The sequence below is a fragment of the Arachis ipaensis genome, chromosome B4 (assembly GCF_059453495.1).
Source record: "Arachis ipaensis isolate K30076 ecotype BB chromosome B4, ASM5945349v1, whole genome shotgun sequence".
NCBI lineage: Eukaryota > Viridiplantae > Streptophyta > Magnoliopsida > Fabales > Fabaceae > Arachis > Arachis ipaensis.
This window is the reverse complement of record NC_142439.1, coordinates 100,208,501-100,236,142: the sequence shown is the minus strand read 5'-3', so window position 1 is coordinate 100,236,142 and position 27,642 is coordinate 100,208,501. Positions and strand designations below refer to the sequence as shown.

General features: G+C 37.6%; 2 non-coding genes across 2 annotated transcripts; one reads left to right on the top strand and one right to left on the bottom strand.

Annotated features, from left to right (window-relative positions):
* The first annotated feature begins 13,863 nt into the window (after positions 1 to 13,863).
* Positions 13,864 to 13,971, top strand: LOC148568563 (small nucleolar RNA R71). Its single transcript, XR_015881750.1, has one exon. It is a non-coding gene; the product is annotated as a small nucleolar RNA R71 (small nucleolar RNA).
* Positions 13,972 to 24,809: 10,838 nt separating this feature from the next.
* On the bottom strand, positions 24,810 to 24,917 carry LOC148568562 (small nucleolar RNA R71). Its single transcript, XR_015881853.1, has one exon. It is a non-coding gene; the product is annotated as a small nucleolar RNA R71 (small nucleolar RNA).
* Between the last annotated feature and the right edge of the window lie 2,725 nt (positions 24,918 to 27,642).

The following is a 27,642-nucleotide window of genomic DNA, read 5'->3' as shown; positions in this document are numbered from 1 at the left end:
CTCATTTATAATAGTATTTAGTGGACTTTTTAGTATGTTTTGTATTATAAAGAGAATTATAAAGGAAAACATTTTCATCAAAAGAACATTTCGAGTAACATAAACTTTACCATTTGGTGACAAGCATTTTGATGAGTCCGTATTTTATGATATATTTTGGTTTGATTTGAGTGGATTTCATGACATAAACCCACATTTATTCATCTAAATAGCATGCTTTTGAGATTCCTCCTTAACTTGTGCTTGAAAGTGAAAACATGCTCTTTAGGCCTTTTTATTGCTAAATTTTATTCACTTTGATCCCATTTGGAGCCTTGATGTATTTGTCAAGTGATTTCAGGTTTTCAAGGCAAGTTTGGGTTGAAGAAGTGAAGAAAGAGCATCCAAAAGGGGAGAAATCATGAAGAAAATGAGATTTGAAAGCTGCTGCAAAGATGCGTACGCACCGTGATGCGTGCGTACGCATAACGGTGACTTCGTGCAAGGATGCGTACGCACCAATGTCATGCGTACGCACGCGTGCATATGCGTAGGTCATTAATTATAAATCGCTGGGGGCAAATTCTGGGCCTCCAAAACCCAGTCCAACTCATTTTCTGAAGCTATTTAAGGCCAAAGTGAAGAGGAATGAAAGGGGGACAATTAGGTTTAGTTTTTCTCATGCTTTTCTCTTAGTTTCTAGGGAGAGAAGCTCCCCCTCTCTCTAGAATTAGGGTTTTCTTAGTTTAATTTCCTTTAATTTCAGCATTTAATTCTTGTTTTAATGTAGTTTCATTTATGTTTCTATGCTTTCTTGTCTTTATCTTCTTCATCTCTTTTGTTATTTCCTCTTTTATGTCATTTTTGTGTTATGAACACTTTTATTATTTTAATTCCAATTAATGCAAATTTATGTTTTCATGTCATTTATTGCTTTCTCTAGTTGTCATTGTTACTTTCTTACTTTGGTAGTTTTAGAGTTTATTTTAATGCATTTTAATATTATTTTATTTTCATGCACACGAAGTGTTTAATAAAATGCATGGCTTAGTTTTTACATAGTTTTTCTTCACTCTTGGCTTGAAATTGTTAACTTTGGTGTTCCTTGAGTCATTGATGTCCATTCTTGTTTGATACATTAGAGTAGTTAGTTGATTTGGTTTTCCTTGACTCTATGTGACCCCTTAGTGTTGACATAGGACTTAGAGATTGAAATTAACTATGCCTATTTGACTTATCTTCGATGTAAGGTTGACTAAGTAGGATTAACTCTTCATAATCATCATATGTTTGTGGTTAATGACTAGGATAGGTAGCATTAGTTCTCAATTACTTGCCAAGAGGTTTCTTGCATTTTAGGCTTCCTCTACTTGCATTTAATTGCTTTGACTTTTATTGCTTTGATGTTTAAATTCTTGCATGTTTAGTTTCTACACTCTTGGTTGAGAAATTGGGTGTTTAGGTGGAATTGAGTTGTTGATGTCCATTCCGCATTGTGTGAGAATAGTTAATTGGTTTGGTTTCTATTAACGCTAGTCTTTCACTAAGTAATTAGTGAGTTGACTAGGACTTATGGATTGAGACCAATTATAGCTTTTTGACTAATTCTCAAGGAGGATTGACTAATTTGGATTGATTCCACACAATCGCCATCTTTGTGGTCCACAACTAGGATAGGAAACCTAGATTACCCATTTCTTGCCAAGAATTGCCATTTAATTCCTTGCATGCTTGTTTCAATTCCGTGCTATTTACATTCCCTTGCTCTATTGCTTTCATTCCAAATTCCTCATGCTTCTCCCTCTCATAGCCAATGACATTACACTTAATTGCAACTCGTAGGGAAGACGACCCGAGAGCTAAATAATCTCGGTTATTTTGTATTGGGTTTAATATTTGATCTTGAGAATTCATTGTTGGTTTGGACTATACTACTAACGAATTGATTCTTGTTTTGATTAATTATAAATCGGCAATAATTCTCTTATCAAATTTGGCGCCGTTGCCGGGGAGTTGCAATGGTGTAAAGTTAGTGGCTATTGTATATATTTTAATATGTAAATAGCTTGCTTTTTTGTTGTTTTTGTTGATGGTTAGGATTGGGATCCCGGAGGACATTGGACATTCACGCATTTGGTGGGAAAGTCAAGCACAAGCCACCATAGCAAGGGCTCTCCCAATTGTCTAACTTAAAGACATTAAATTAAAGTGCTTGGTAACATGGTTCTAACTCTTCTCTTTTGTACATATTTTGACTTATTTGCTTTTTGTTATGCTTGTTTAGCTTAGAATTAGTTTAATTTTGAGTTAGTTATGTTAATTTTGGCTTGGATCATGAATTTATGGGTTCTTGCAAGTTTTGGTGTTGAGTTTTTATTGAACTAAGGCTTGGTCCCTTAGAATTTTGAAGAAAAAAATTTTTGCAAAATAGGGCATCTGTGCGTACGCACGTACTTGTGCGTGCGCACAGAACATCTATTTTCTACTTCCTGTGCGTGCGCACCGACCTGTGCGGACGCACACGCATGATTTTGCCCTCTGTTCGCGGGGCCAGCACGCCTTATGCACGCGCGCTCCCCTGCTTTCTGCGACCTGTGCGTGCGCACCCACTCGTGCGTATGCACACATACCCTTTTTCGCACCCTCTGTGCGGCCGCACAGACGTGTGCGTCCGCACACCAACTTGCAACCACTCTGGTGGGAGCGTTGGCACAGCTTGTGCGCGTGAACTCCTGCCCCTTCTTGCTTCTGTGCGCACGCACAAACCTGTGTGCGCGCGCACATATGATCCAACCCTAAAAAAAAGAGTCTTCTGTGCGTGCGCACAGGCTAGTGCGCACGCACACTCCTTAATTTCTCCTCGGTTCAGAGCGCTCACACACACTTATGCATCTGCTCACCCTCCATTTCTTTATCTTCTGTGCGTGCGCACACCTAGGTGTATACGCACGCATCTTGATTCCCTCTTTGATGATAGCGTTTGCACACCTGGTGCGGACGCACACCTCCCCTGATTCGCTAAGTGCGTACGCACACATGCCCGTGCGTACGCACGCCCCTATTTTCTCACCCTTATACTTCTTTTCTCCTCTTCTCTCTACTTATTCTCTCTTCCACCCCTCTCTTCTTTTGCTTTTGCCTTCTTTTCTACTTGTTTTACTTTGTTTTGTTTGCAATTTATTTTTATTTTGGTAATTATATTAGCTTTAGTTTAGTTGTTTGACAAATAAATAAGTTGCAAGTGTTTGTTTAACATTGATTGGGCTGCTTCTTGTTTGAATTTGGTTTCAAGTTTGATAAATATGTGCACTGAGCGTTAAAAGCCTTGTTTAAATGCCTAGATGAAATGTGAGTTTGATTCATATGTTGTAGCTACCATATGCATTAAACTTTATCCTTATTTGGCATCTTGAATTGTGCACTTTCACTTTGGTGAATTGAGTTGAAATTACTTGTTCATCTTGATTTTCATATCATATAGATCACATGCCTGGTACTTGTTTCTTTTTAATGCTTTGCATTTGTTTGAGTGACTTAACTTGATTGCTATCAAGTGTATCACTTTTTGTAACAAGTACCTATACCATGTGACTTTTTCCTTGTGTTTCATGATGAATAAGTAGTTTCCTTTTCATTAATGGATCAGGTGTTGTTTATTGTACTATTTTATATCACTCTTGAGCTTTCACTTGCACAATTTCAATATCCAATATTCTTAATTCAATTCACTCTTGTTGCAATTGCCTAAGTTTGCTTGTGTTTGATTGATGCTCATTTATTGCTTGCTTCTTAGGCCATTTAGTTGAGGAACTCATGCTTACTTTTTCATTGTGTGGATGCCACGTTAGCCAGCCGTTGTGTGTATTCCATACCACTATGCAAACTTCCTCAATTAGATGCTTATTCACTCTTCCCTTTTACCATTTTGTGCTACTTGCCCTATGAGTCCTAACTATACTTTTCTCTTCTTTTTGAGGATGAGACATAAAGGCAAAGAGCCGAGAGAGGAGGAGGATACTGAGGAGGGAGATGCCGAGCATACATGGACTCGGCAATCTCCACACAACCCAAGCCCCCGCATCCGCCAACCAAAGGTGGAGCTCTTGAGAGACATTCTCCCTGGATTTTGTTTGTGCACGGAGGACCGTGCAATGCTTAAGTGTGGGGGAGGATTCGTCATTTTGGGGGTGTAAACTTTCTTTTCCCAAACACTTTGCACTTTATTTTATTTTAGTAGGTTTCTTGTATATATTTGGAGTGTTTTTTATTGTTGCATTGCATTTTCCTTGGTATATATATCATAGTTTATTTCTAGCTATTCCATGTTGCATTTTTGTATTTTTTCCTTAGTATATATTTTATAGATAGAAGTTGTGATTGGATGATGTGAATAGTACAATGCCTAGTCAATTTTGTCCTAATTGTTCATGTTAATTTTTGCTTGTTGAAAATTAGGAATAGAACTAGGAAAGATTTTGGAATTGCATCCATCACAACATACATACATGCATACATACATACGTATAGTAAATAAGTTTTGGTAAAATAACAAAGAATTTTCAAGAAATCTCTTTTTGGGCATTCCATTGATTAGATTTGAAAATTATTTTTGAACTTACTTGAAGTATCTTTTCATGGAACATAGAAAAGAGCTTGAACAATTACCAAGTGAGATTTGAGCTTAAAGTGTGTGGTTGCATATTTTCAATCACAAATTTTGTTCTTATGTGTTATAAACTCCTTTTATGATTGTGATCTTAGATTTGCTTTAGTCTATATGCCCTATATTTGTTGTTTTGGATTGCATTTAGTATGATTGAGGCCATCTTTGTATAGCTCACTAACCCATATGGCCAACCCTTTACATCTACCATTGTAAGCCACTTTTGAGCCTTTAATTCCCCTTTGTTCTAATTTTAAGCACATCATTTACCCTAAGTAAAAAACCAATATTGTCCTTGAATTGTATCTTTGATTAGCTTGGGTTTGAGTGTGTGTGTGTGTGTGTGTGTGTTAATCAAGTGTGGGGGGAATTTTTGGGAATATTGGTAGAAAGTTACTTTGGATGTTCATTGAGAATATGTGGAAAAATGGGTAAACACTCATGCATTCATTACTCAAAACATATGCATCTCTCTTATATGATAAAGAAAGAAAGTTTGATGTACATACTTTGTATATAGATATAAAAAAAAGAAAAAGAAAAGAAAAGAAATGATAATAAGAATGAAAATAAAAGATGCATATGTGGTTGTATTGAAAAGGAAATGCATGAGTGAATGTGAGAAACGGATAAATGGGTAGCTAGGATTGTTTTGTTATGTATATAGGATTAGATGGGATGCTTGAGCTAATCAAAGATCCAATCTAATAGCCCACTTAACCATATTAATTCTACCCTTACCTAAGCCCCATTACAACCCACAAAAGTCCTCGTGATATTTGCATTCATTCATCAAATATTAGTTGATTGTTAGACGACTTGCAAATCTTTAAGTAACATGATTAAAGGAGGAATCGAGTGATTGACCCTAAACACTTTTGAGCGATTAAGAGTGTAAACACATCCAGTGAGGGTTTCAATTGCTCAATTCTATGTTTTCATTGCTTATTTTGTATCTTCTTGCAAGTTGTGGAACTTAATTTTGAAAATTTCAAATCAATCTTTGGACATTGATCATATTGCTATATTTTCCTTGTCTTGGCCCTAAGCTCCTACTTTAGATTGATTGAGATTCTTTTATTTGTTTTTGCCAAACTCAATAGGAATCATAGTGTATATATATAGATAGCATTTAGTATAGTTACATGCATGTAGGTAGTTGCATTAATAATTACCCCTTCATTCATCTCCTTTGGTTGGTTTAGCATGAGGACATGCTTGGTTTAAGTGTGGGAGAATTGATGAGTCCATATTTTACAATATATTTTGGTTTGATTTGAGTGGATTTCATCACATAAACCCACATTTATTCATCTAAATAGCATGCTTTTGATATTCCTCCCTAACTTGTGCTTGAAAGTGAAAACATGCTCTTTAGGCCTTTTTATTGCTAAATTTTATTCACTTTGATCCCATTTGGTGCCTTGACGTATTTGTCAAGTAATTTCAGGTTTTCAAGGCAAGTTTGGGTTAAAGAAGTGAAGAAAGATCATTCAAAAGGGGAGAAATCATGAAGAAAATAAATTTGGAAGCTGCTGCAATGATGCGTACGCACCGTGATGCGTGCGTACGCACAACGGTGACTTCGTGCAAGGATGCGTACGCACCAAATGTCGTGCGTATGCACGATGGAATTCTGCGCAACCGTGCGTACGCATAGTAGGTCATGCGTACGCACGCGTGCATATGCGTAGGTCATTAATTGCAAATCGCTGGGGGCGAATTCTGGGCCTCCAAAACCCAGTCCAACTCATTTTTTGGAGCTATTTAAGGCCAAAGTGAAGAGGAATGAAGGGGGGCAATTAGGTGTAGTTTTTGTCATGCTTTTCTCTTAGTTTCTAGAGAGAGAAGCTCCCCCCCTCTCTCTAGAATTAGGGTTTTCTTAGTTTAATTTTCTTTAATTTCAGCATTTAATTCTTGTTTTAATGTAGTTTCATTTATGTTTCTATGCTTTCTTGTCTTTATCTTCTTCATCTTTTTTGTTATTTCCTCTTTTATGTCATTTTTATGTGTTATGAACACTTTTGTTATTTTAATTCCAATTAATGAAAATTTATGTTTCCATGTCATTTATTGCTTTCTCTAGTTGTCATTGTTACTTTCTTCCTTTAGTAGTTTTAGAATTTATTTTAATATATTTTAATATTATTTTATTTTCATACACACCAAGTGTTTGATAAAATGCTTGGCTTAGTTTTTACATAGTTTTTCTTCACTCTTGGCTTGAAATTGTTAACTTTGGTGTTTCTTGAGTCATTGATGTCCATTCTTGTTTGATACATTAGAGTAGTTAGTTGATTTGGTTTCCCTTGACTCTATGTGACCCCTTAGTGTTGACATAGGACTTAGGGATTGAAATTAACTATGTCTATTTGACTTATCTTCGATGTAAGGTTGACTAAGTAGGATTAACTCTTCATAATCATCATATGTTTGTGGTCAATGACTAGGATAGGTAGCCTTAGTTCTCAATTACTTGCTGGTATGCGAAATTGTTACTCTGAGGTTGTAAAATTTGTTGTTCGTTCTCTCCCTGGCAATGGCGCCAATAACTGGTGCACAATACCATGGTCCAAACATAACTTCACAACTTCGCACAACTAACCAGCAAGTGCACTGGGTCGTCCAAGTAATAAAACCTTACGTGAGTAAGGGTCGATCCCACGGAGATTGTTGGTATGAAACAAGCTATGGTCATCTTGTATATCTCAGTCAGGCGGATATCAAATGGTTATGGAGTTTTTGAATAATAATAATAAATAAATAGAAAATAAAGATAGAAATACTTATGTATATCATTGGTGATAATTTCAAATAAGCGTATAGAGATGCGTTCGTTCCTCTGACTCTCTGCTTTCCCGCTGTCTTCATCCAATCAATCTTACTCCTTTCCATGACTGGCTTTATGTGAGGGCATCACCGTTATCAATGGCTACTTTTCATCCTCTTTGTGAAAATGGTCCGATGCGCTGTCACTGCATGGCTAATCATCTGGAGGCATCACCGTCGTCAATGGCTGCATCCCATCCTCTCTGTGAAAATGGTCCAATACGCTGTCACTGCATGGCTAATCATCTAGAGGTTCTCGATCATACTGGAATAGGATTTACTATCCTTTTGCGTCTGTCACTACGCCCAGTACTCGCGAGTTTGAAGCTCGTCACAGTCATTCAATCCCTGAGTCCTACTCGGAATACCACAGACAAGGTTTAGACTTTCCGGACTCTCATGAATGCTGTCATCAATCTAGCTTATACCACGAAGATTCTGATTAAGAGATCCAAGAGATATTCATTCAATCTAAGGTGGAACGGAAGTGGTTGTCAGGCACGCGTTCGTGGGGGAATGATGATGATTGTCACATTCATCACATTCATATTGAAGTGCGAATGAATATCTTAGAAGTGGAATAAGTTGAATTGAATAGAAAAACAGTAGTACTTTGCATTAATTCATAAGGAACAGCAGAGCTCCACACCTTAATCTATGGAGTGTAGAAACTCTACCGTTTGAAAATACATAAGTGATAATAGGGTAAGCATGGCCAAATGGCCAGCCTCCCATGGAGGTCTAGAGATCTAAAAATGATCAAAAGATGCCTAATACAATAGTAAAAGGTCCAATTTATACTAAACTAGTTACTAGGGTTTACAGAGATAAGTAAATGATGCATAAATCCACTTCTGGGGCCCACTTGGTGTGTGCTTGGGCTGAGCTTGAAGTTTACACGTGCAGAGGCTTCTTCTGGAGTTGAACGCCAATTTGTAACGTGTTTTTGGCGTTCAACTCTGGTTCGTGACGTGTTTCTGGCGTTTAACTCCAGACTGCAGCGTAGAATTGGCGTTCAACGCCCTTTTGCGTCGTCTAAACTCGGCCAAAGTATGGACTATTATATATTGCTGGAAAGCCCTGCATGTCTACTTTCCAAAGCAATTGGAAGCGCGCCATTTTGGGTTCTGTAGCTCTAGAAAATCTACTTTGAGTGCAGGGAGGTCAGAATCCAACAGCATCAGCAGTCCTTCTTCAACCTCTGAATCTGATTTTTGCTCAAGTCCCTCAATTTCAGCCAGAAAATACCTGAAATCACAGAAAATTACACAAACTCATAGTAAAGTCCAGAAATGTGAATTTAACATAAAAACTAATGAAAACATCCCTAAAGTAACTAGATTCTACTAAAAATATAGTAAAAACAATGCCAAAAAGCGTATAAATTATCCGCTCATCACAACACCAAACTTAAATTGTTGCTTGTCCCCAAGCAACTGAAAATCAAATAGGATAAAAAGAAGAGAATATACTATAAATTCCAAACTATCAATGAAACATAGCTCCAATCAGATGAGCGGGACTTGTAGCTTTTTGCCTCTTGAATAGTTTTGGCATCTCACTTTATCCATTGAGGTTCAAAATGATTGGCATCTATAGAAACTCAGAGTTCAGATAGTGTTATTGATTCTCCTAGTTCAGTATGTTGATTCTTGAACACAGCTACTTTATGAGTCTTGGTCGTGGCCCTAAGCACTTTGTTTTCCAGTATTACCACCGGATACATAAATGCCACAGACACATAATTGGGTGAACCTTGTCAGATTGTGACTCAGCTTTGCTAAAGTCCCCAATTAGAGGTGTCCAGGGTTCTTAAGCACACTCTTCTTTTGCTTTGGACCTTGACTTTAATCAGTCTCAAGTTTTCACTTGACACCTTCACGCCACAAGCACATGGTTAGGGACAGCTTGGTTTAGCCGCTTAGGCCAGGATTTCATTCCTTTAGGCCCTCATATCCACTGATGCTCAAAGCCTTGGGATCCTTTTTATTTACCCTTGCCTTTTGGTTTTAAGGGTTATTGGCTTTTTGCTCTTGCCTTTTGGTTTTAAGAGCTTTTGGCTTTTTCTGCTTGTTTTTTCTCTCTTTTTTTTCGCTATTTTTTTTCTATTTTTTTTCTTCTGCAAGCTTTTGTATTCACTGCTTTTTCTTGCTTCAAGAATCATTTTTATGATTTTTCAGATTATCAAATAACATGTCTCCTTGTCATCATTCTTTCAAGAGCCAACATATTTAACATTCTAAAACAACAACTTTAAAAGACATATGCACTGTTCAAGCATTCATTCAGAAAACAAAAAGTATTGTCACCACATCAATATAATTAAACTAAGTTCAAGGATAAATTCGAAACTCATGTACTTCTTGTTCTTTTGAATTAAAACAGTTTTCATTTAAGAGAGGTGATGGATTCATATAGGACATTCATAACTTTAAGACATAGTTACTAACTACTAATGATCATGTAATAAGACACAAACATAGATAAGCACTTAACATAGAGAAAATGAAAAACAGAGAATGTAAGGAATGAGTCCACCTTAGTGATGGTGGCGTTTCCTTCTTGAGGAACCAATGATGTCCTTGAGCTCTTCTATGCCTCTTCCTTGTCTTTGTTGCTCCTCCCTCATTGCTTTTTGATCTTCTCTTATTTCATAAAGGATGATGGAGTGCTCTTGATGTTCCACCCTTAGTTGTCCCATGTTTGAACTTAATTCTCCTAGGGAGGTGTTGATTTGCTCCCAAAAATTCTGTGGAGGAAAGTGCATCCCTTGAGGTATCTCAGGGATTTTTTGATGGTGAGCTTCCTCACGTGTGTCTTGAGCTCCATGAGTGGGCTCTCTTGTTTGCTCCATCCTTTTCTTAGTGATGGGCTTCTCTTACTCAATGAGAATGTCTCCTTCTATGAAAGCTCCAACTGAGTAACATAGATGGCAAATAAGATGAGGAAAAACTAGCCTTGCCCAAGGAGAGGGCTTTTCGGCTATTTTGTAGAGTTCAAGAGAGATGACTTCATGAACTTCTACTTCCTCTCCAATCATGATGCTATGAATCATGATGGCCTGATCAACAGTAACTTCAAATCGGTTGCTAGTGGGGATGATGGAGCGTTGGATGAACTCCAACCATCCTCTAGCCACAGGCTTGAGGTCCAGTCTTCTAAGTTGAACCGGTTTACCTTTTGAGTCAATCTTCCATTGAGCTGCTTCCACACATATGTCCATGAAGACTTGGTCCAACCTTTTATCAAAGTTGACCCTTCTAGTATAGGGGCGTGCATCTCCTTGCATCATAGGCAAGTTAAACGCCAACCTCACATTTTCCGGACTAAAATCTAAGTATTTCCCCTGAACCATGGTGAGATAATTCTTTGGGTTCGGGTTCTTACTTTGATCATGGTTCTTAGTGATCCATGCATTGGCATAGAACTCTTGAACCATTAGGATGCCGACTTGTTGGATGGGGTTTGTTAGAACTTCCCAACCTCTTCTTTGGATTTCATGTCGGATCTCCGGATACTCATTTCTCTTGAGCTTGAAAGGGACCTCGGGGATCACCTTCTTCTTGGCCACAACATCATAGAAGTGGTCTTGATGGGCTTTGGAGATGAATCTTTCCATCTCCCGTGACTCAGAGGTGGAAGCTTTTGTCTTCCCTCTCCCTTTTTCTAGAGGATTCTCCGGTCTTAGGTGACATCAATGGTAATGGAAAAACAAAAAGCTTATGCTTTTACCACACCAAACTTAGAATATTGTTCGCCATCGAGCAAGAGAAGAAAGAATAGATGAAGAAGAAGAAGAAAATATGGAGGAGAGGAGGGAGAGGTGTATTCGGCCAAGAAGGGGAAGAGAAGGTTGTGTTGTGTGAAAATGAGGAAGAATGGAGGGCTTTATATAGGGAGGGGAGGGGGGTTGGTTTCGGCCATATAGGGTGGGTTTGGGTGGGAAATTGATTTTGAATTTTGAAGGTAGGTGGAGTTTATGAGGTAGGTATATGGGGAAGAGTGGATGGATGTGAGTGGTGAAGTGGTGATAGGGAAGAGAGATTGAGGTGATTGGTGAAGAGTTTTGGGGAAGAGTGTTTATTGGGAAGAGAGGATGAACATTGAGAAGAGGGAAGAGAGTGAGTGGTGGTAGGTGGGGATCCTGTGGGGTCCACAGATGCTGAGTTGATCCTGTGGGGTCCACAGATCCTGAGGTGTCAAGGATTTGCATCCCTGCACCAATTAGGCATGTAAAATGTCTTTGCATGTAATTCTGGCGTTTAAATGCCGAATTGATGCTTGTTCTGGGCGTTCAGCGCCCAGATGCAGCATATTTCTGGCGTTGAACGCCAGCCAGATGCTTGTTTCTGGCGTTCAGCGCCAGCTCTTCCTCAGTGTGCATTTCTGGCGTCTGAACGCCAGGATGCTGCTTGTTTCTGGCGTTCAACGCCAGATCCATGCTCTGTTCTGGCGTTGAACGCCAACCAGATGCTCCTTACTGGCGTTTAAGCGCCAGTAAGTCCTTCCTCCAAGGTGTGATTTTTCTTCTGCTGTTTTTGATTTTTCTTCAATTTTTTCAGTTGTTTTTGTGACTCCACATGATCATGAACCTATGAAGACATATAACTAATAAAAAATATAATTAAATAAAAATTGGGTTCCCTCCCAACAAGCGTTTCTTTAATGTCAATAGCTTGACAGTGGGCTCTCATGGAGTCTGACAGATGTTCAGAGCATTGTTGAGACTCCCCAACACCAAACTTAGAGTTTGGATATGGGAGTTCAACACCAAACTTAGAGTTTGGTTGTGGCCTCCCAACACCAAACATAGAGTTTGACTGTGGGGGCTCTGGTTGACTCTGTTTTGAGAGAAGCTTACTGTGCCTCTTTTCCATGTTTACAGAAGGATGTCCTTGAGTTTTAAACTCAAGGGAGTCCTCATTCAATTGAAGGACTAGTTCACCTCTGTTAACATCAATCACAGCTCTTGCTGTGGCTAGGAAGGGTCTTCCAAGGATGATGGATTCATCTTCATCCTTCCCAGAATCTAGGATTATGAAATTAGCAGGGATGTAAAGGCCTTCAACCTTTACTAATATGTCCTCTACTTGTCCATAAGCCTGTTTTCTGGAATTGTCTGCCATCTCTAATGAGATTTTAGCAGCTTGTACCTCAAAGATTCCCAGTTTCTCCATTACAGAGAGTGGCATGAGGTTTATTCCTGACCCCAGGTCACATAGAGCCTTCTCAAAGGTCATGGTGCCTATGGTACAAGGTATCAGGAACTTTCCAGGATCCTGTTTCTTCTGAGGCAATCTCAGTTGATCCAATGCATTCAGTTCATTGGTGAATAGGGGAGGTTCATCTCCCCAAGTCTCATTACCAAATAAATTGGCATTCAGCTTCATGATTGCACCAAGGAACTTGGCAACTTGCTCTTCAGTAACATCTTCATTCTCTTCAGAAGAGGAGTACTCTTTAGAGCTCATGAATGGCATAAGGAGGTTCAATGGAATCTCTATGGTCTCTAGATGAGCCTCAGATTCCTTTGGTTCCTCAAAGGAAAACTCCTTATTGATCACTGGATGTCCCAGGAGGTCTTCCTCCTTGGGATTCACGTCCTCCCCTTCCTCTTTGGATTCGGCCATGATGGTTATATCAATGGCCTTGCACTCTCCTTTTGGATTTTCTTCTGTATTGCTTGGGAGAGTACTAGGAGGGATTTCAGTGATCCTTTTACTCAGCTGGCCCACTTGTGCCTCCAAATTTCTAATGGAGGACCTTGTTTCATTCATGAAACTTACAGTGGCCTTAGATAGATCAGAGACTAAGTTTGCTAAATTAGAGGTATTTTGTTCAGAGTTCTCTGTCTGTTGCTGAGTGGATGATGGAAAAGGTTTACTGTTGTTAAACATATTTCTTCCACCATTATTAAAGCCTTATTGAGGCTTTTGTTGATCCTTCCATGAGAGATTTGGGGGATTTCTCCATGAGGGATTATAGGTGTTTCTATATGGTTCACCCATGTAATTCACCTCTGCTATTGCAGGGTTTTCAGGATCATAAGCTTCTTCTTCAGCAGATGCCTCTTGAGTACTGTTAGATGCAGCTTGCATTCCATTCAGACTCTGAGAAATCATATTGACTTGCTGAGTCAATATTTTGTTCTGAGCGAATATGGCATTCAGAGTATCAATTTCAAGAACTCCCTTCTTCTGAGGCGTCCCATTACCCACAGGATTCCTCTCAGAAGTGTACATGAACTGATTATTAGCAACCATGTCAATGAGTTCTTGAGCTTCTGCAGGCGTTTTCTTTAGGTGAATGGATCCACCTGCAGAAGTATCCAATGACACCTTAGCTAATTCAGACAGACCATCATAGAATATATCCAGGATGGTCCATTCTGAAAGCATGTCAGAAGGACACTTTTTGGTCAGTTGCTTGTATCTCTCCCAAGCTTCATAGAGGGATTCACCTTCTTTCTGTCTGAAGGTTTGAACATCCACTCTAAGCTTGCTCAACTTTTGAGGAGGAAAGAACTTGGCTAAGAAAGCCGTGACCAGCTTATCCCAAGAGTTCAGGCTATCCTTAGGTTGAGAGTCCAACCATAATCTAGCTCTGTCTCTCACAGCAAAAGGGAAAAGCATGAGCCTGTAGACTTCAGGATCTACTCTATTAGTCTTAACAGTATCACAGATCTGCAAGAATTCAGTTAAGAACTGAAAAGGATCTTCAGATGGAAGTCCATGAAACTTGCAATTTTGCTACATTAGAGAAACTAATTGAGGTTTCAGCTCAAAATTGTTTGCTCCAATGGTAGAGATGGAGATGCTTCTTCCATGTAAATTAGAATTAGGTGCAGTAAAGTCACCAAGCATCCTCCTTGCATTATTATTATTTTCGACTGCCATATCCTCTTCTTGTTCGAAAATTTCTGTAAGGTTATCTCTAGATTGTTGTATTTTAGCTTCTCTTAGTTTCCTCTTCAGAGTCCTTTCAGGTTCAGGGTCTGCTTCAACAAGAATGTTCTTATCCTTGCTCCTGCTCATATGAAAAAGAGGGAACAGAAAAATAATAATAATAGGGATCCTTTTTGCCCAGGTATAGAGGTTCCCCTGTGTGAGTAGAAGAAGAAAAGAATGTAATGTAAAGAAGGGAAGTAGAGAAAATTCGAACACAGATGGAAGAGGGGGTTCGAATTTGTGTGAGATAAAGTGTTAGTAGATGAATAAATAAATAGAAGGAGATGAGAGAGAAAGAGGATTTTCGAAAATAAAATTTTGAAAAGGGGTTAGTGATTTTCGAAAATTAGGAATGAAATCAAGTTAAAATAAAAATTGAAACAATTAGTTAATTAAAAAGAATTTTTGAAAAAGAGGGAGATATTTTCGAAAATTAGAGAGAGAGAGTTAGTTAGGTAGTTTTGAAAAAGATAAGAAACAAACAAAAAGTCAATTAGTTAGTTGAAAAAGATTTGAAAATCAATTTTGAAAAGATAAGAAGATAAGAAGTTAGAAAAGATATTTGAAAATCAAATTTTTGAAAAAGATAAGATTTTTTTTTAAAAAAAAGATATGATAGAAAGATATGATTGGAATTAGTTTTGAAAAAGATTTGATTTTTAAAATCATAATTAATGACTTGACTCACAAGAAATCACAAGATATGATTCTAGAACTTAAAGTTTGAATCTTTCTTGACAAGCAAGTAACAAACTTGAAATTTTTGAATCAAAACATTAATTAATGAGAATATTTTCGAAAATTATAAGATAAAATTAAGAAAAGATTTTTGAAAAATATTTTTAAAATTTTCGAAAATAAATAAGAAAAATGAAAAAGATTTGATTTTTGAAAAAGATTTTGAAAAAGATGAGATTTTTAAATTGAAAATTTGATTTGACTCATAAGAAACAACTAAATTTTAAAAAGTTTTGAAAAAGTCAACTCAAATTTTCGAATTTATGAGTGAAAAAGGAAAAGATATTTTTTTTTATTTTTTTTTTAATTTTTAATGATGAAAGAGAAAAACATGAAAAAGATTCAATGCATGAAAGTTATGGATCAAAACAATGAATGCATGCAAGAATGCTATGAATGTCAAGATGAACACCAAGAACACTTTGAAGATCATGATGAACATCAAGAACATACTTTTGAAAAATTTTCAATGCAAAGAAAACATGCAAGACACCAAACTTAGAAATCTTTCATGTTCTGGCACTATGAATGCAAAAATGCACATGAAAAACAAGAGAAGACACAAAACAAGAAAACATCAAGATCAAACAAGAAGACTGGCCAGGAACAACTTGAAGATCATGAAGAACACTATGAATGCATGAATTTTCGAAAAATGCATAAAATTTTTAGAAAACATGCAAGACACCAAACTTAAAAATTGACTCAAGACTCAAACAAGAAACACAAAATATTTTTGATTTTTATGATTTTATGATTTTTTTTTTGGATTTTTCAAAAATTAATGTGAAAAAGAAAATAAGAATTCTAAAATCTTTAAGAAGAATTCCAGGAATCTTTCAATATTAGCCCAAAGTTCCAATCAAAGGGTTGGACATGGCTTAATAGCCAGTCAGCTTTAGGATATAAATCAGGCATGCAATAGCTGATATTCAAATTAACTTGCCTCTATGCTGACGGTTGGAAGCCCCTATCCAAAAGAATTAGACTTGGCTTTACAGCCAGCCAGGCTTCAACATGCTTCATGAAACACTAGAATTCATTCTTAAAAATTCTGAAGAAAAATATAATTTTTTTGAAATTTTTTTTTCGAAAATTAATTGGGAAAAACAAAAAAAAAGAAGAAAATATTTTTGAAAAAATTTTTGAAAATTTTTTGAAAATAAAATAAGAAGAAAATTACCCAATCTGAGCAACACGATGAACCGTCAGTTGTCCAAACTCGAACAATCCCCGGCAACGGCGCCAAAAACTTGGTATGCGAAATTGTTACTCTGAGGTTGTAAAATTTGTTGTTCGTTCTCTCCCTGGCAATGGCGCCAATAACTGGTGCACAATACCATGGTCCAAACATAACTTCACAACTTCGCACAACTAACCAGCAAGTGCACTGGGTCGTCCAAGTAATAAAACCTTACATGAGTAAGGGTCGATCCGACAGAGATTGTTGGTATGAAGCAAGCTATGGTCATCTTGTATATCTCAGTCAGGCGGATATCAAATGGTTATGGATTTTTCGAATAATAATAATAAATAAATAGAAAATAAAGATAGAAATACTTATGTATATCATTGGTGAGAATTTCAGATAAGCGTATAGAGATGCTTTCGTTCCTCTGACTCTCTTCTTTCCTGCTGTCTTTATCCAATCAATCTTACTCCTTTCCATGGCTGGCTTTATGTGAGGGCATCACCGTTATCAATGGCTACTTTTCATCCTCTATGTGAAAATGGTCTGATGCGCTGTCACTGCATGGCTAATCATCTGGAGGCATCACCGTCGTCAATGGCTGCATCCCATCCTCTCTGTGAAAATGGTCTAATGCGCTGTCACTGCAAGGCTAATCATCTAGAGGTTCTCGATCATACTGGAATAGGATTTACTATCCTTTTGCGTCTGTCACTACGCCCAGTACTCGCGAGTTTGAAGCTCGTCACAGTCATTCAATCCCTGAGTCCTACTCGGAATACCACAGACAAGGTTTAGACTTTCCGGACTCTCATGAATGCTGTCATCAATCTAGCTTATACCACGAAGATTCTGATTAAGAGATCCAAGAGATATTCATTCAATCTAAGGTGGAACGGAAGTGGTTGTCAGGCACGCGTTCGTGGGGGAATGATGATGATTGTCACGTTCATCACATTCATATTGAAGTGCGAATGAATATCTTAGAAGTGGAATAAGTTGAATTGAATAGAAAAACAGTAGTACTTTGCATTAATTCATGAGGAACAGCAGAGCTCCACACCTTAATCTATGGAGTGTAGAAACTCTACCGTTTGAAAATACATAAGTGATAATAGGGTAAGCATGGCTGAATGGCCAGCCTCCCATGGAGGTCTAGAGATCTAAAAATGATCAAAAGATGCCTAATATAATAGTAAAAGGTCCTATTTATACTAAACTAGTTACTATGGTTTACAGAGATAAGTAAATGATGCATAAATCCACTTCTGGGGCCCACTTGGTGTGTGCTTGGGCTGAGCTTAAAGTTTACACGTGTAGAGGCTTCTTCTGGAGTTGAACGCCAAGTTGTAACGTGTTTTTGGCGTTCAACTCTGGTTCGTGACGTGTTTCTGGCGTTTAACTCCAGACTGCAGCGTAGAACTGACGTTCAACGCCCTTTTGCATCGTCTAAAATCGGCCAAAGTATGGACTATTATATATTTCTGGAAATCCCTGGATGTCTACTTTCCAACGCAATTGGAAGTGCGCCATTTTGAGTTCTGTAGCTCTAGAAAATCCACTTTGAGTGCAGGGAGGTCAGAATCCAACAGCATCAGCAGTCCTTCTTCAACCTCTGAATCTGATTTTTGCTCAAGTCCCTCAATTTCAGCCAGAAAATACCTGAAATCACAGAAAAACACACAAACTCATAGTAAAGTCCAGAAATGTGAATTTAACATAAAAACTAATGAAAACATCCCTAAAGTAACTAGATTCTACTAAAAATATACTAAAAATAATGCCAAAAAGCGTATAAATTATCCGCTCATCACTTGCCAAGAGGTTTCTTGCATTTTAAGCTTCCTTTACTTGTATTTAATTCCTTTGACTTTTATTGCTTTGATGTTTAAATTCTTACATGTTTAGTTTCCACACTCTTGGTTGAGAAATTGGGTGTTTGGGTGGAATTGAGTTGTTGATGTCCATTCTGCATTGTGTGAGAATAGTTAATTGGTTTGGTTTTTATTGACGCTAGTCTTTCACTAAGTCATTAGTGAGTTGACTAGGACTTATGGATTGAGTCCAATTATGGCTTTTTGACTAATTCTCAAGGAGGATTGACTAGTTTGGATTGATTCCATTCAATTGCTATGTTTGTGGTCCACAACTAGGATAGGAAACCTAGATTACCCACTTCTTACCAAGATTTCTTTAATTGCTTTCTTTTAAATTTCTTGCATGCTTGCTTTAATTCCTTGCTATTTACATTACTTGCTCTCTTACTTTCATTTCCCAATCCCCCATGCTCTCTCCTTCATAGCCAATAAATGTACATTTTATTGCAACTCCTAGGGAAGACGACCCGGGAGCTAAATACACTCGGTTATAATTTATTTTGTATTATGATAACATTTGATTGATGGCCAATTTGTTGGGTTAGGGCTATACTTACAACTCCAATTTCCATTTTGATAATCAAATTCCTAACCTATGTAAATTGGTCATTGTCACATTTATATCCTTTATAATTAAGAGCATATCCAATAAAAACACACTTATGAGACCTATAATCAAGTTTAGTTGGATTATATGGTCTTAAATGAGAAAAATAAGCACTACCAAAGATCCGAAGAAAAAGATAATCTGGTTGTTATTTCATTAGCAATTCAAATGGTGTTAGTAGGAACTTGTGTAGGGAGTCCATTAATCAAATATGTAGACGTGATCACAGCCTCATCCCAAAAAGTGATGGGCATGAATGCAGTGGACAATATAGACAAGCTCATTTCACTAAGATGTCTATGTTTCTTCTCTACACGACCATTTTGCTATGGCACATAAGGACATGAATACCTTTGTTGTATACCATGATCTAGCAAGAAAGAATTAAAAGAGTGTAAGGTGTATTTAGATCCATTATCATATTGGAGCTCTCTAATTTTACAGTCAGTTAAGTTTTCTATATAATTCTTATATTGAATGAAAATAGTGAAAACTTGTGACTTGTTTACTAAAAGACATGTACATGTATATCTAGAAAAGACATCTATAAAAGTAATATAATATCTAAAATCCATATGAGATATCACTAGAGATGGTCTCTATACATCAGTGTAAACTAAATGTAATGGAAAATTGTAAACAGAAGTAGAGTGAAGAAAAGGCAATCTATGTAATTCAACTTGAGCACAATTTTCACAAACTCTTAAAGTCTGATTAGACATTTTATTATTCACTGAAATGTTATATTTATTCATTATGAACTTTACAATCTTGAGTGCAGAATGTCTAGGATATTTATGCCATAGATCAAGAGAAGAACAAGTAGTAACACAAAGAGCAAAAACTGAAGAAGTGTTTTGTAACACTTCAATATCAGAAAATTGGTATATACCTTTTTGTCTAATGTAAAACTCGGTTAAATAATAATCAAATAAGTAATTCATTAAATATGGAAAAAAAAAAGAATTGGAAAAATTAGGTTTTATAATTTGAAAAAAGTTAATGGTGATTTTTTTTTACTCGGAGGATTTTTCCAAGCGAGGGAATGTAGTTTATTTCGAAAAATGCGTAAAGACACGTACCGGTAAATTAAGAAATAATTAAGTAATAAATAAATTATGAGTTCAAGAAATAAAAAAATTAAATTTTATAATTTGAAGAAGTAAAGTTAATTAAAATATAAATTAAACACTAATTTTAAAGGTTTTGGCCCGAAATTGGACCAACGAGCTAAACCGAATGGACCGGACTTAAATTGGGCCCAAGGCCCAACATATATAAGTCCAATTATGAGGTTTCAGCCTCACTTTCACACTCCAAATAGTGAAACACGCTGAGTTTGGGAAGGGGGGAACCAAACCCTTAGTCCACTATTCACACCAACGTTCAATCGCCCATAACATTCAACCGAAGTTTCAATCGCCGCACCGTTTGTGGCTACGTATTCGTCTTGTTAAGCTTTTTTATTCTAATCCAAAAAAGTGGTAGGGATATTTAATTTTCATGTCCAGTTCTCAGTTTCTCTCTTTTCCACATTTTTGGTTTGGATATTAAGAGATTTTGATGATTTTTGTGGTTTAAGTGCAATCTAACATTGGATAATTGTTAGGTTTTACCCCAATCATCAATGAATGAGGTAAGAAACCATTAACCCTTTTGAATCTTGTAATTTTATGAGGTTAGGATTTTAAAATTGTGTATTGATGAGTGGATAATTTATACGCTTTTTGACATTGTTTTTAGTATGTTTTTAGTAGGATCTAGTTACTTTTAGGGATGTTTTCATTAGTTTTTATGTTAAATTCACATTTCTGGACTTTACTATGAGTTTGTGTGTTTTTCTGTGATTTCAGGTATTTTTTGGCTGAAATTGAGGGACTTGAGCAGAAATCAGACTCAGAGGTTGAAGAAGGACTGCTGATGCTGTTGGATTCTGACCTCCCTACACTCAAAGTGGATTGTCTGGAGCTACAGAACTCGAAATGGCGCGCTTCCAATTGCGTTGGAAAGTAGACATCCAGGGCTTTCCAGAAATATATAATAGTTCATACTTTGGCCAAGAATAGACGAGGTAAACTGGCGTTCAACGCCAGCCTTCTACCCAAACCTGGCATCCAGCGCCAGAAAAGGAGCCAAAACCAGAGTTGAACGCCCAAACTGGCACAAAAGCTGGCGTTCAACTCCAAGAAAGACCTCTACACGTGAAACACTCAGGCTCAGCCCAAACACACACCAAGTGGGCCCAGGAAGTGGATTTATGCATCAATTACTTACTCATGTAAACCCTAGTAGCTAGTTTATTATAAATAGGACCTTTTACTATTGTATTAGGTATCTTTGATCAGTTGTATGCTATCTTAGATCACAATAGGGGGCTGGCCATCTCGGCCATGCCTGGACCTTCACTTATGTACTTTTAACGGTAGAGTTTCTACACTCCATAGATTAAGGTGTGGAGCTCTGCTGTTCCTCAAAGATTAATGCAAGTACTACTGTTTTCTATTCAATTCATCTTATTTCACTTCTAAGATATCTATTCACACCCAAGAACGTGATGAAGGTGATGATTATGTGTGACGCTCATCACCATTCTCCCCTATGAACACGTGCCTGACAAACACTTCCGTTCTACATGAAATAAGCTAGAATGAATATCTCTTAGATCTCTTAACCGGAATCTTCGTGGCGTAAGCTAGAATGATGGCGGCATTCAAGAGAATCCGGAAAGTCTAAACCTTTTCTGTGGTATTCCGAGTAGGATTCAATGATTGAATGACTGTGACGAGCTTCAAACTCGCGAGTGCTGGGCATTAGTGACAGACGCAAAAGGAGGGTGAATCCTATTCCAGCATGATCGAGAACCGACAGATGAATAGCCGTGCCGTGACAGGGTGCGTGAGCATATTATTCACTGAGAGGAGGGGATGTAGCCACTGACAACGGTGATGCCCTTGCATAAAGCCAGCCATGGAAAGGAGTAAGACTGATTGGATGAAGATAGCAGGAAAGCAGAGGTCCAGAGGAACGGAAGCACCTCCATTCGCTTATCTGAAATTCCTACCAATGAATTACATAAGTATCTCTATCCCTATTTTATTATATCATATTCGAAAACACCATTATCACTTTATATCTGCCTGACTGAGATTTACAAGGTGACCATAGCTTGCTTCATACCAACAATCTCCGTGGGATTCGACCCTTACTCACGTAAGGTATTACTTGGACGACCCAGTGCACTTGCTGGTTAGTTGTATCGAAGTTGTGAACCATGGTATTGGCACCATGTTCTTGGCGCCATTGCTAGGGAAAGAAAGAGCCAAGAATTTTACATCATTAAAGTGTAATCACGATTACGCGTACCAAGTTGCTCACGTTGCCAGGGATTGTTTGAGCCTGGACATCACAATTTCGTGCACCAAGTTTTTGGCGCCGTTGTCGGGGACTTAATTGTTCTTGTTTGGCGCCAAGAATCGTCTGAGATCCCAATCCCGACAACAACACCATGTTTTTGGCGCCGTTGCCGGGGATTGTTTCAGTTTGGACAACTGACGGTTCATCCTGTTGCTCAGATTAGGTAATTTTCTTTTTTGTTTTGTTTTCAAAAATTTTTCAAAAATCTTTCAAAACTTTCTCATCTGTTTTCGAGAAAAATAAAAATGTTTTCAAAAATTTTATTCAAGATTTTTAAGAAAGAATTCTAGTGTTTCATGAAGCATGTGAAGCCTGGCTGGCTGTAAAGCCATGTCTAAATTCTTTTGGACTGGGGCTTCCAAACCATCAGAGGCAAGTTACATATTTGATAAGTAATGAGTAGCAATTTGTTATCAAGAGCAATATACTCTGGTGTTACATGCTGAAGCTTGGCTGGCCATTGGCCATGTCTAGTGTTTTGGACCGGAGCTTTCATTGAAAGCTTGGCTGGCTAGTGAGCCATGTCTAATTCCTGGACTGAAGCTTTAGACTAAGAATGCAAGATTCCTGGAATTCATATTAAAAATTTTGGAATCCTTATTTTTCTTTTTCATATAATTTTCGAAAAAAATCCAAAAAAATTAGAAAATCATAAAAATAAAAAATATTTCTCTGTTTCTTGTTTGAGTCTTGAGTCATGTTATAAGTTTGGTGTCAATTGCATGTGCATCTTGCATTTTTCGAAAATTTCATGCATTCATAGTGTTCTTCATGATCTTCAAGTTGTTCTTGGTGAGTCTTCTTGTTTGATCTTGATGATTTTTTGTTTTGTGTCTTTTCATGTTTATCATATGCATTCTTGAATTCTTAGTGTCTAAGCATTAAAGAATTCTAAGTTTGGTGTCTTGCATGTTTTCTTTGCAAAAAAAATTTTTCAAAATTGTGTCTATGATGTTCATCTTGACATTCATAGTGTTCTTGGTGTTCATCTTGACATTCATAGCATTCTTGCATGCATCACATGTTTTGATCTAAAATTCTCATGCATTGCATCATTTTTCTTGTTTTTCTCTCTCATCATAAATATTCAAAAATAAAAAAAAATATTTTTCCCTTTTTCTCCTCATCAAATTCGAAAATTTGAGTTGACTTTTTCAAAAAATTTTTAAAATCAAGTTGTTTCTTATGAGTCAAATCAATTTTTCAATTTGAAAATCTCATCTTTTTCAAAATCTTTTTCAGAAATCAAATCTTTTTCAAAATTCTTAGTTATTTTCGAAAATTCCAAAAATATTTTTCAAAAATCTTTTTCTTATTTTTATACCAAATTTTCGAAAATAACATAATCAATTAATGTTTTGATTCAAAAATTTCAAGTTTGTTACTTACTTGTTAAGAAAGATTCAAACTTTAAGTTCTAGAATCATATCTTGTGATTTCTTGTGAATCAAGTCATTAATTGAGATTTTAAAAATCGAATCTTTTTCAAAAACTAATTTCAATCATATCTTTTCAAAAATATCTTCTTATCTTATCTTTTTCAAAAATATCTTTTCAAAATATCTTTTCTAACTTCCTAACTTCTTACCTTTTCAAAATTTGTTTCAACTAACTAACTAACTTTTTGTTTGTTTCTTAACTTTTTCAAAACCACCTAACTAACTCTCTTTCTCTCATTTTTCGAAAATATCTTCCCCCTTTTTCAAAATTTCTTTTTAATTAACTATTATTTTAAATTTTAAATCTTAATTTTCGAAAATTACTAAGATTTTTCAAAAACTATTTTCAAAAATCACTAACTCTTTTTCAAAAATATTTTTTTCGAAAATTCTCTCTCTCCCATCTTATTCTATTTATTCATTCATATCCTAACATCTCATCTCACATCTCTTCCATCCTCACAGTTGTGTTTCTTCCATTATATTACATTCTTTGTCTCCCCCTCTTCTTCCACTCACACAGGGATCCCTATACTGTGGTATAAAGGATCTCCATTATTATTATTACTTTTCTGTGTCTTCTTCTTTGTCATATGAGTAGGAGCAAGGATAAGAACATTCTTGTTGAAGCAGATCCAAAACCTGAAAGGACTCTGAAAAGAAAATTAAGAGAAGCTAAAATACAACAATCCAGAGATAACCTTTCAGAAATTTTCGAACAGGAAGAGGAGATGGCAGCCGAAAATAATAATAATATAAGGAAGATGCTTGGTGACTTTACTGCACCTAATTCCAATTTACATGGAAGAAGCATCTCCATTCCTGCCATTGGAGCAAACAACTTTGAGCTGAAACCTCAGTTAGTTTCTCTGATGCAGCAGAACTGCAAGTTTCATGGGCTTCCATCTGAAGATCCTTTTCAGTTCTTAACTGAATTCTTGCAGATATGTGATACTGTTAAGACTAATGGAGTAGATCCTGAAGTCTACAGGCTCATGCTTTTCCCTTTTGCTGTAAGAGACAGAGCTAGATTGTGGTTGGATTCTCAACCCAAAGACAGCCTGAACTCTTGGGATAAGTTGGTCACGGCTTTCTTAGCCAAGTACTTTCCTCCTCAAAAGCTGAGCAAGCTTAGAGCTGATGTTCAAACCTTCAGACAGAAAGAAGGTGAATCCCTCTATGAAGCTTGGGAAAGATACAAACAGTTGACCAAAAAGTGTCCTTCTGACATGCTTTCAGAATGGACCATACTGGATATATTCTATGATGGTTTATCTGAGCTATCAAAGATGTCACTGGACACTTCTGTAGGTGGATCCATTCACCTAAAGAAAATGCCTGCAAAAGCTCAAGAACTCATTGACATGGTTGCTAATAACCAGTTCATGTACACTTCTGAAAGGAATCCTGTGAATAATGGGACGCCTATGAAGAAGGGAGTTCTTGAAGTTGATACTCTGAATGCCATATTGGCTCAGAATAAAATATTGACTCAGCAAGTCAATATGATCTCTCAGAGTCTGCATGGAATGCAAGCTGCATCCAACAGTACTCAAGAGGCTTCTTATGAAGAAGAAGCTTATGATCCTGAGAACCCTGCAATAGCAGAGGTGAATTACTTAGGTGAACCTTATGGAAACACCTACAACTCAACATGGAGAAATCATCCAAATTTCTCATGGAAGGATCAAAAGCCTCAACAAGGCTTTAATAATGGTGGAAGAAACAGGTTTAACAATAATAAACCTTTTCCATCATCAACTCAGCAACAGACAGAGAACTCTGAACAAAATGCTTCTAATTTAGCAAATCTAGTCTCTGATCTATCTAAGGCCACTGTGAGTTTCATGAATGAAACAAGATCTTCCATTAGGAATTTGGAAGCACAAGTGGGCCAGCTGAGTAAAAGGATCACTGAAATCCCTCCCAGTACTCTCCCAAGCAATATAGAAGAGAATCCAAAAGGAGAGTGCAAGGCCATTGAAATAAGCAAAATGGCCGAACCCAATGAGGGAGAGGAGGACGTGAATCCCAAGGAGGAAGACCTCCTGGGACGTCCAGTGACCAACAAGGAGCTTTCCTCTGAGGAACTAAAGGACTCTGAGGCTCATCTAGAGACCATAGAGATTCCATTGAACCTCCTTATGCCCTTCATAAGCTCTGATGAGTATTCCTCTTCTGAAGAGAATGAGGATATTACTGAAGAGCAAACTGCTAAGTTTCTTGGTGCAATCATTAAGATGAATGCCAAATTATTTGGCATTGATACTTGGGAAGTTGAACCTCCCTTGTTCATCAATGAACTAAGTGATCTGGATCAACTGACATTGCCTCAGAAGAGACAGGATCCTGGAAAGTTCATAATACCCTGCACCATAGGCACCATGATCTTTAAGGCTCTATGTGACCTTGGTTCAGGGATAAACCTCATGCCCCTCTCTGTAATAGAGAAACTGGGAATCTATGGGGTGCAAGCTGCTAAAATCTCACTAGAGATGGCAGACAGCTCAAGAAAACAGGCTTATGGACAAGTAGAGGACGTGTTAGTAAAGGTTGAAGGCCTTTACATCCCTGCTGATTTCATAGTCCTGGATACTAGAAAGGAAGAGGATGAATCCATCATCCTAGGAAGACCTTTCCTGGCCATAGCAAGAGCTGTGATTGATGTTGACAGAGATGAAATAGTCCTTCAATGGAATGAGAACTCCCTTGTGTTTAAAACTCAAGGATCTCCCTCTACAACCATGGAGAGGAAGCATAAAAAGCTTCTCTCAAAGCAGAGTCAACCCAAGCCCCCACAGTCAAACTCTAAGTTTGGTGTTGGGAGGCCACAACCAAACTCTAAGTTTGGTGTTGGAGAGTCTCAACAAAACTCTGCACATCTGTAAGGCTCCATGAGAGCCCACTGTCAAGCTATTGACATTAAAGAAGCGCTTGTTGGGAGGCAACCCAATTTCTATTTATCTAACTATATTTTTCTTAATTATATGTCTTTGTAGGTTCATGATCATGTGGAGTCACAAAATAAATAGAAAAATTGAAAACGGAATCAAAAACAGCAGAAGAAAAATCACACCTTGGAGGAGCATCTGTCTGGCGTTCAGCGCCAGAACAGAGCATGGTTCTGGCGCTGAACGCCCAAAATGGGCAGCTTCTGGGCGCTGAACGCCAGAACAGGCATGGTTCTGGTGTTCAACGCCAGAAATGGCACACAAATGGGCGTTGAACGCCCAAAATGGCCACCAACCTGGCGCTGAACGCCCAGAGTTGAGTACAAAGGCATTTTTACATGCCTAATGGGTGCAGGGATATAAATCCTTGAACACCTCAGGATCTGTGGACCCCACAGGATCCACTCAGGATCTGTGGACCCCACAGGATCCCCACCTACCTCCACTCACTTCTTCTCACCACTCTCTTTCACACAACCCCATAAACACTCTTCCCTAAAAACCCCTCACCAATCACCTCAATCTCTCTTCCCCACTAAACCTTCACCACTCACATCCACCCACTCTTCCCAATAAACCTACCTCATAAACTCCACCTACCTTCAAAATTCAAAACCAATTTCCCACCCAAACCCACCCATATGGCCGAACCAATACCCCACCTCCCTACCCTATATAAAGCCCTCCATTCTTCTTCAAATTCACACAACACACCCCTCTACACTCCTCTTGGCCGAAACCACATCTCCCTCTCCCTCTCCATATTTCTTCTTCTTCTTCTTCTATTCTTTTGTTTATTGCTTGAGGGCGAGCAATATTCTAAGTTTGGTGTGGTAAAAGCATAGCTTTTTTGTTTTTCCATTACTATTGATGGCATCTAAGACCGGAGAATCCTCTAGAAGAGGGAAAGGGAAGACAAAAGCTTCCACATCCGAGTCATGGGAGATGGAAAGGTTCATCTCTAAAGCCCATCAAGACCACTTCTATGATGTTGTGGCCAAGAAGAAGG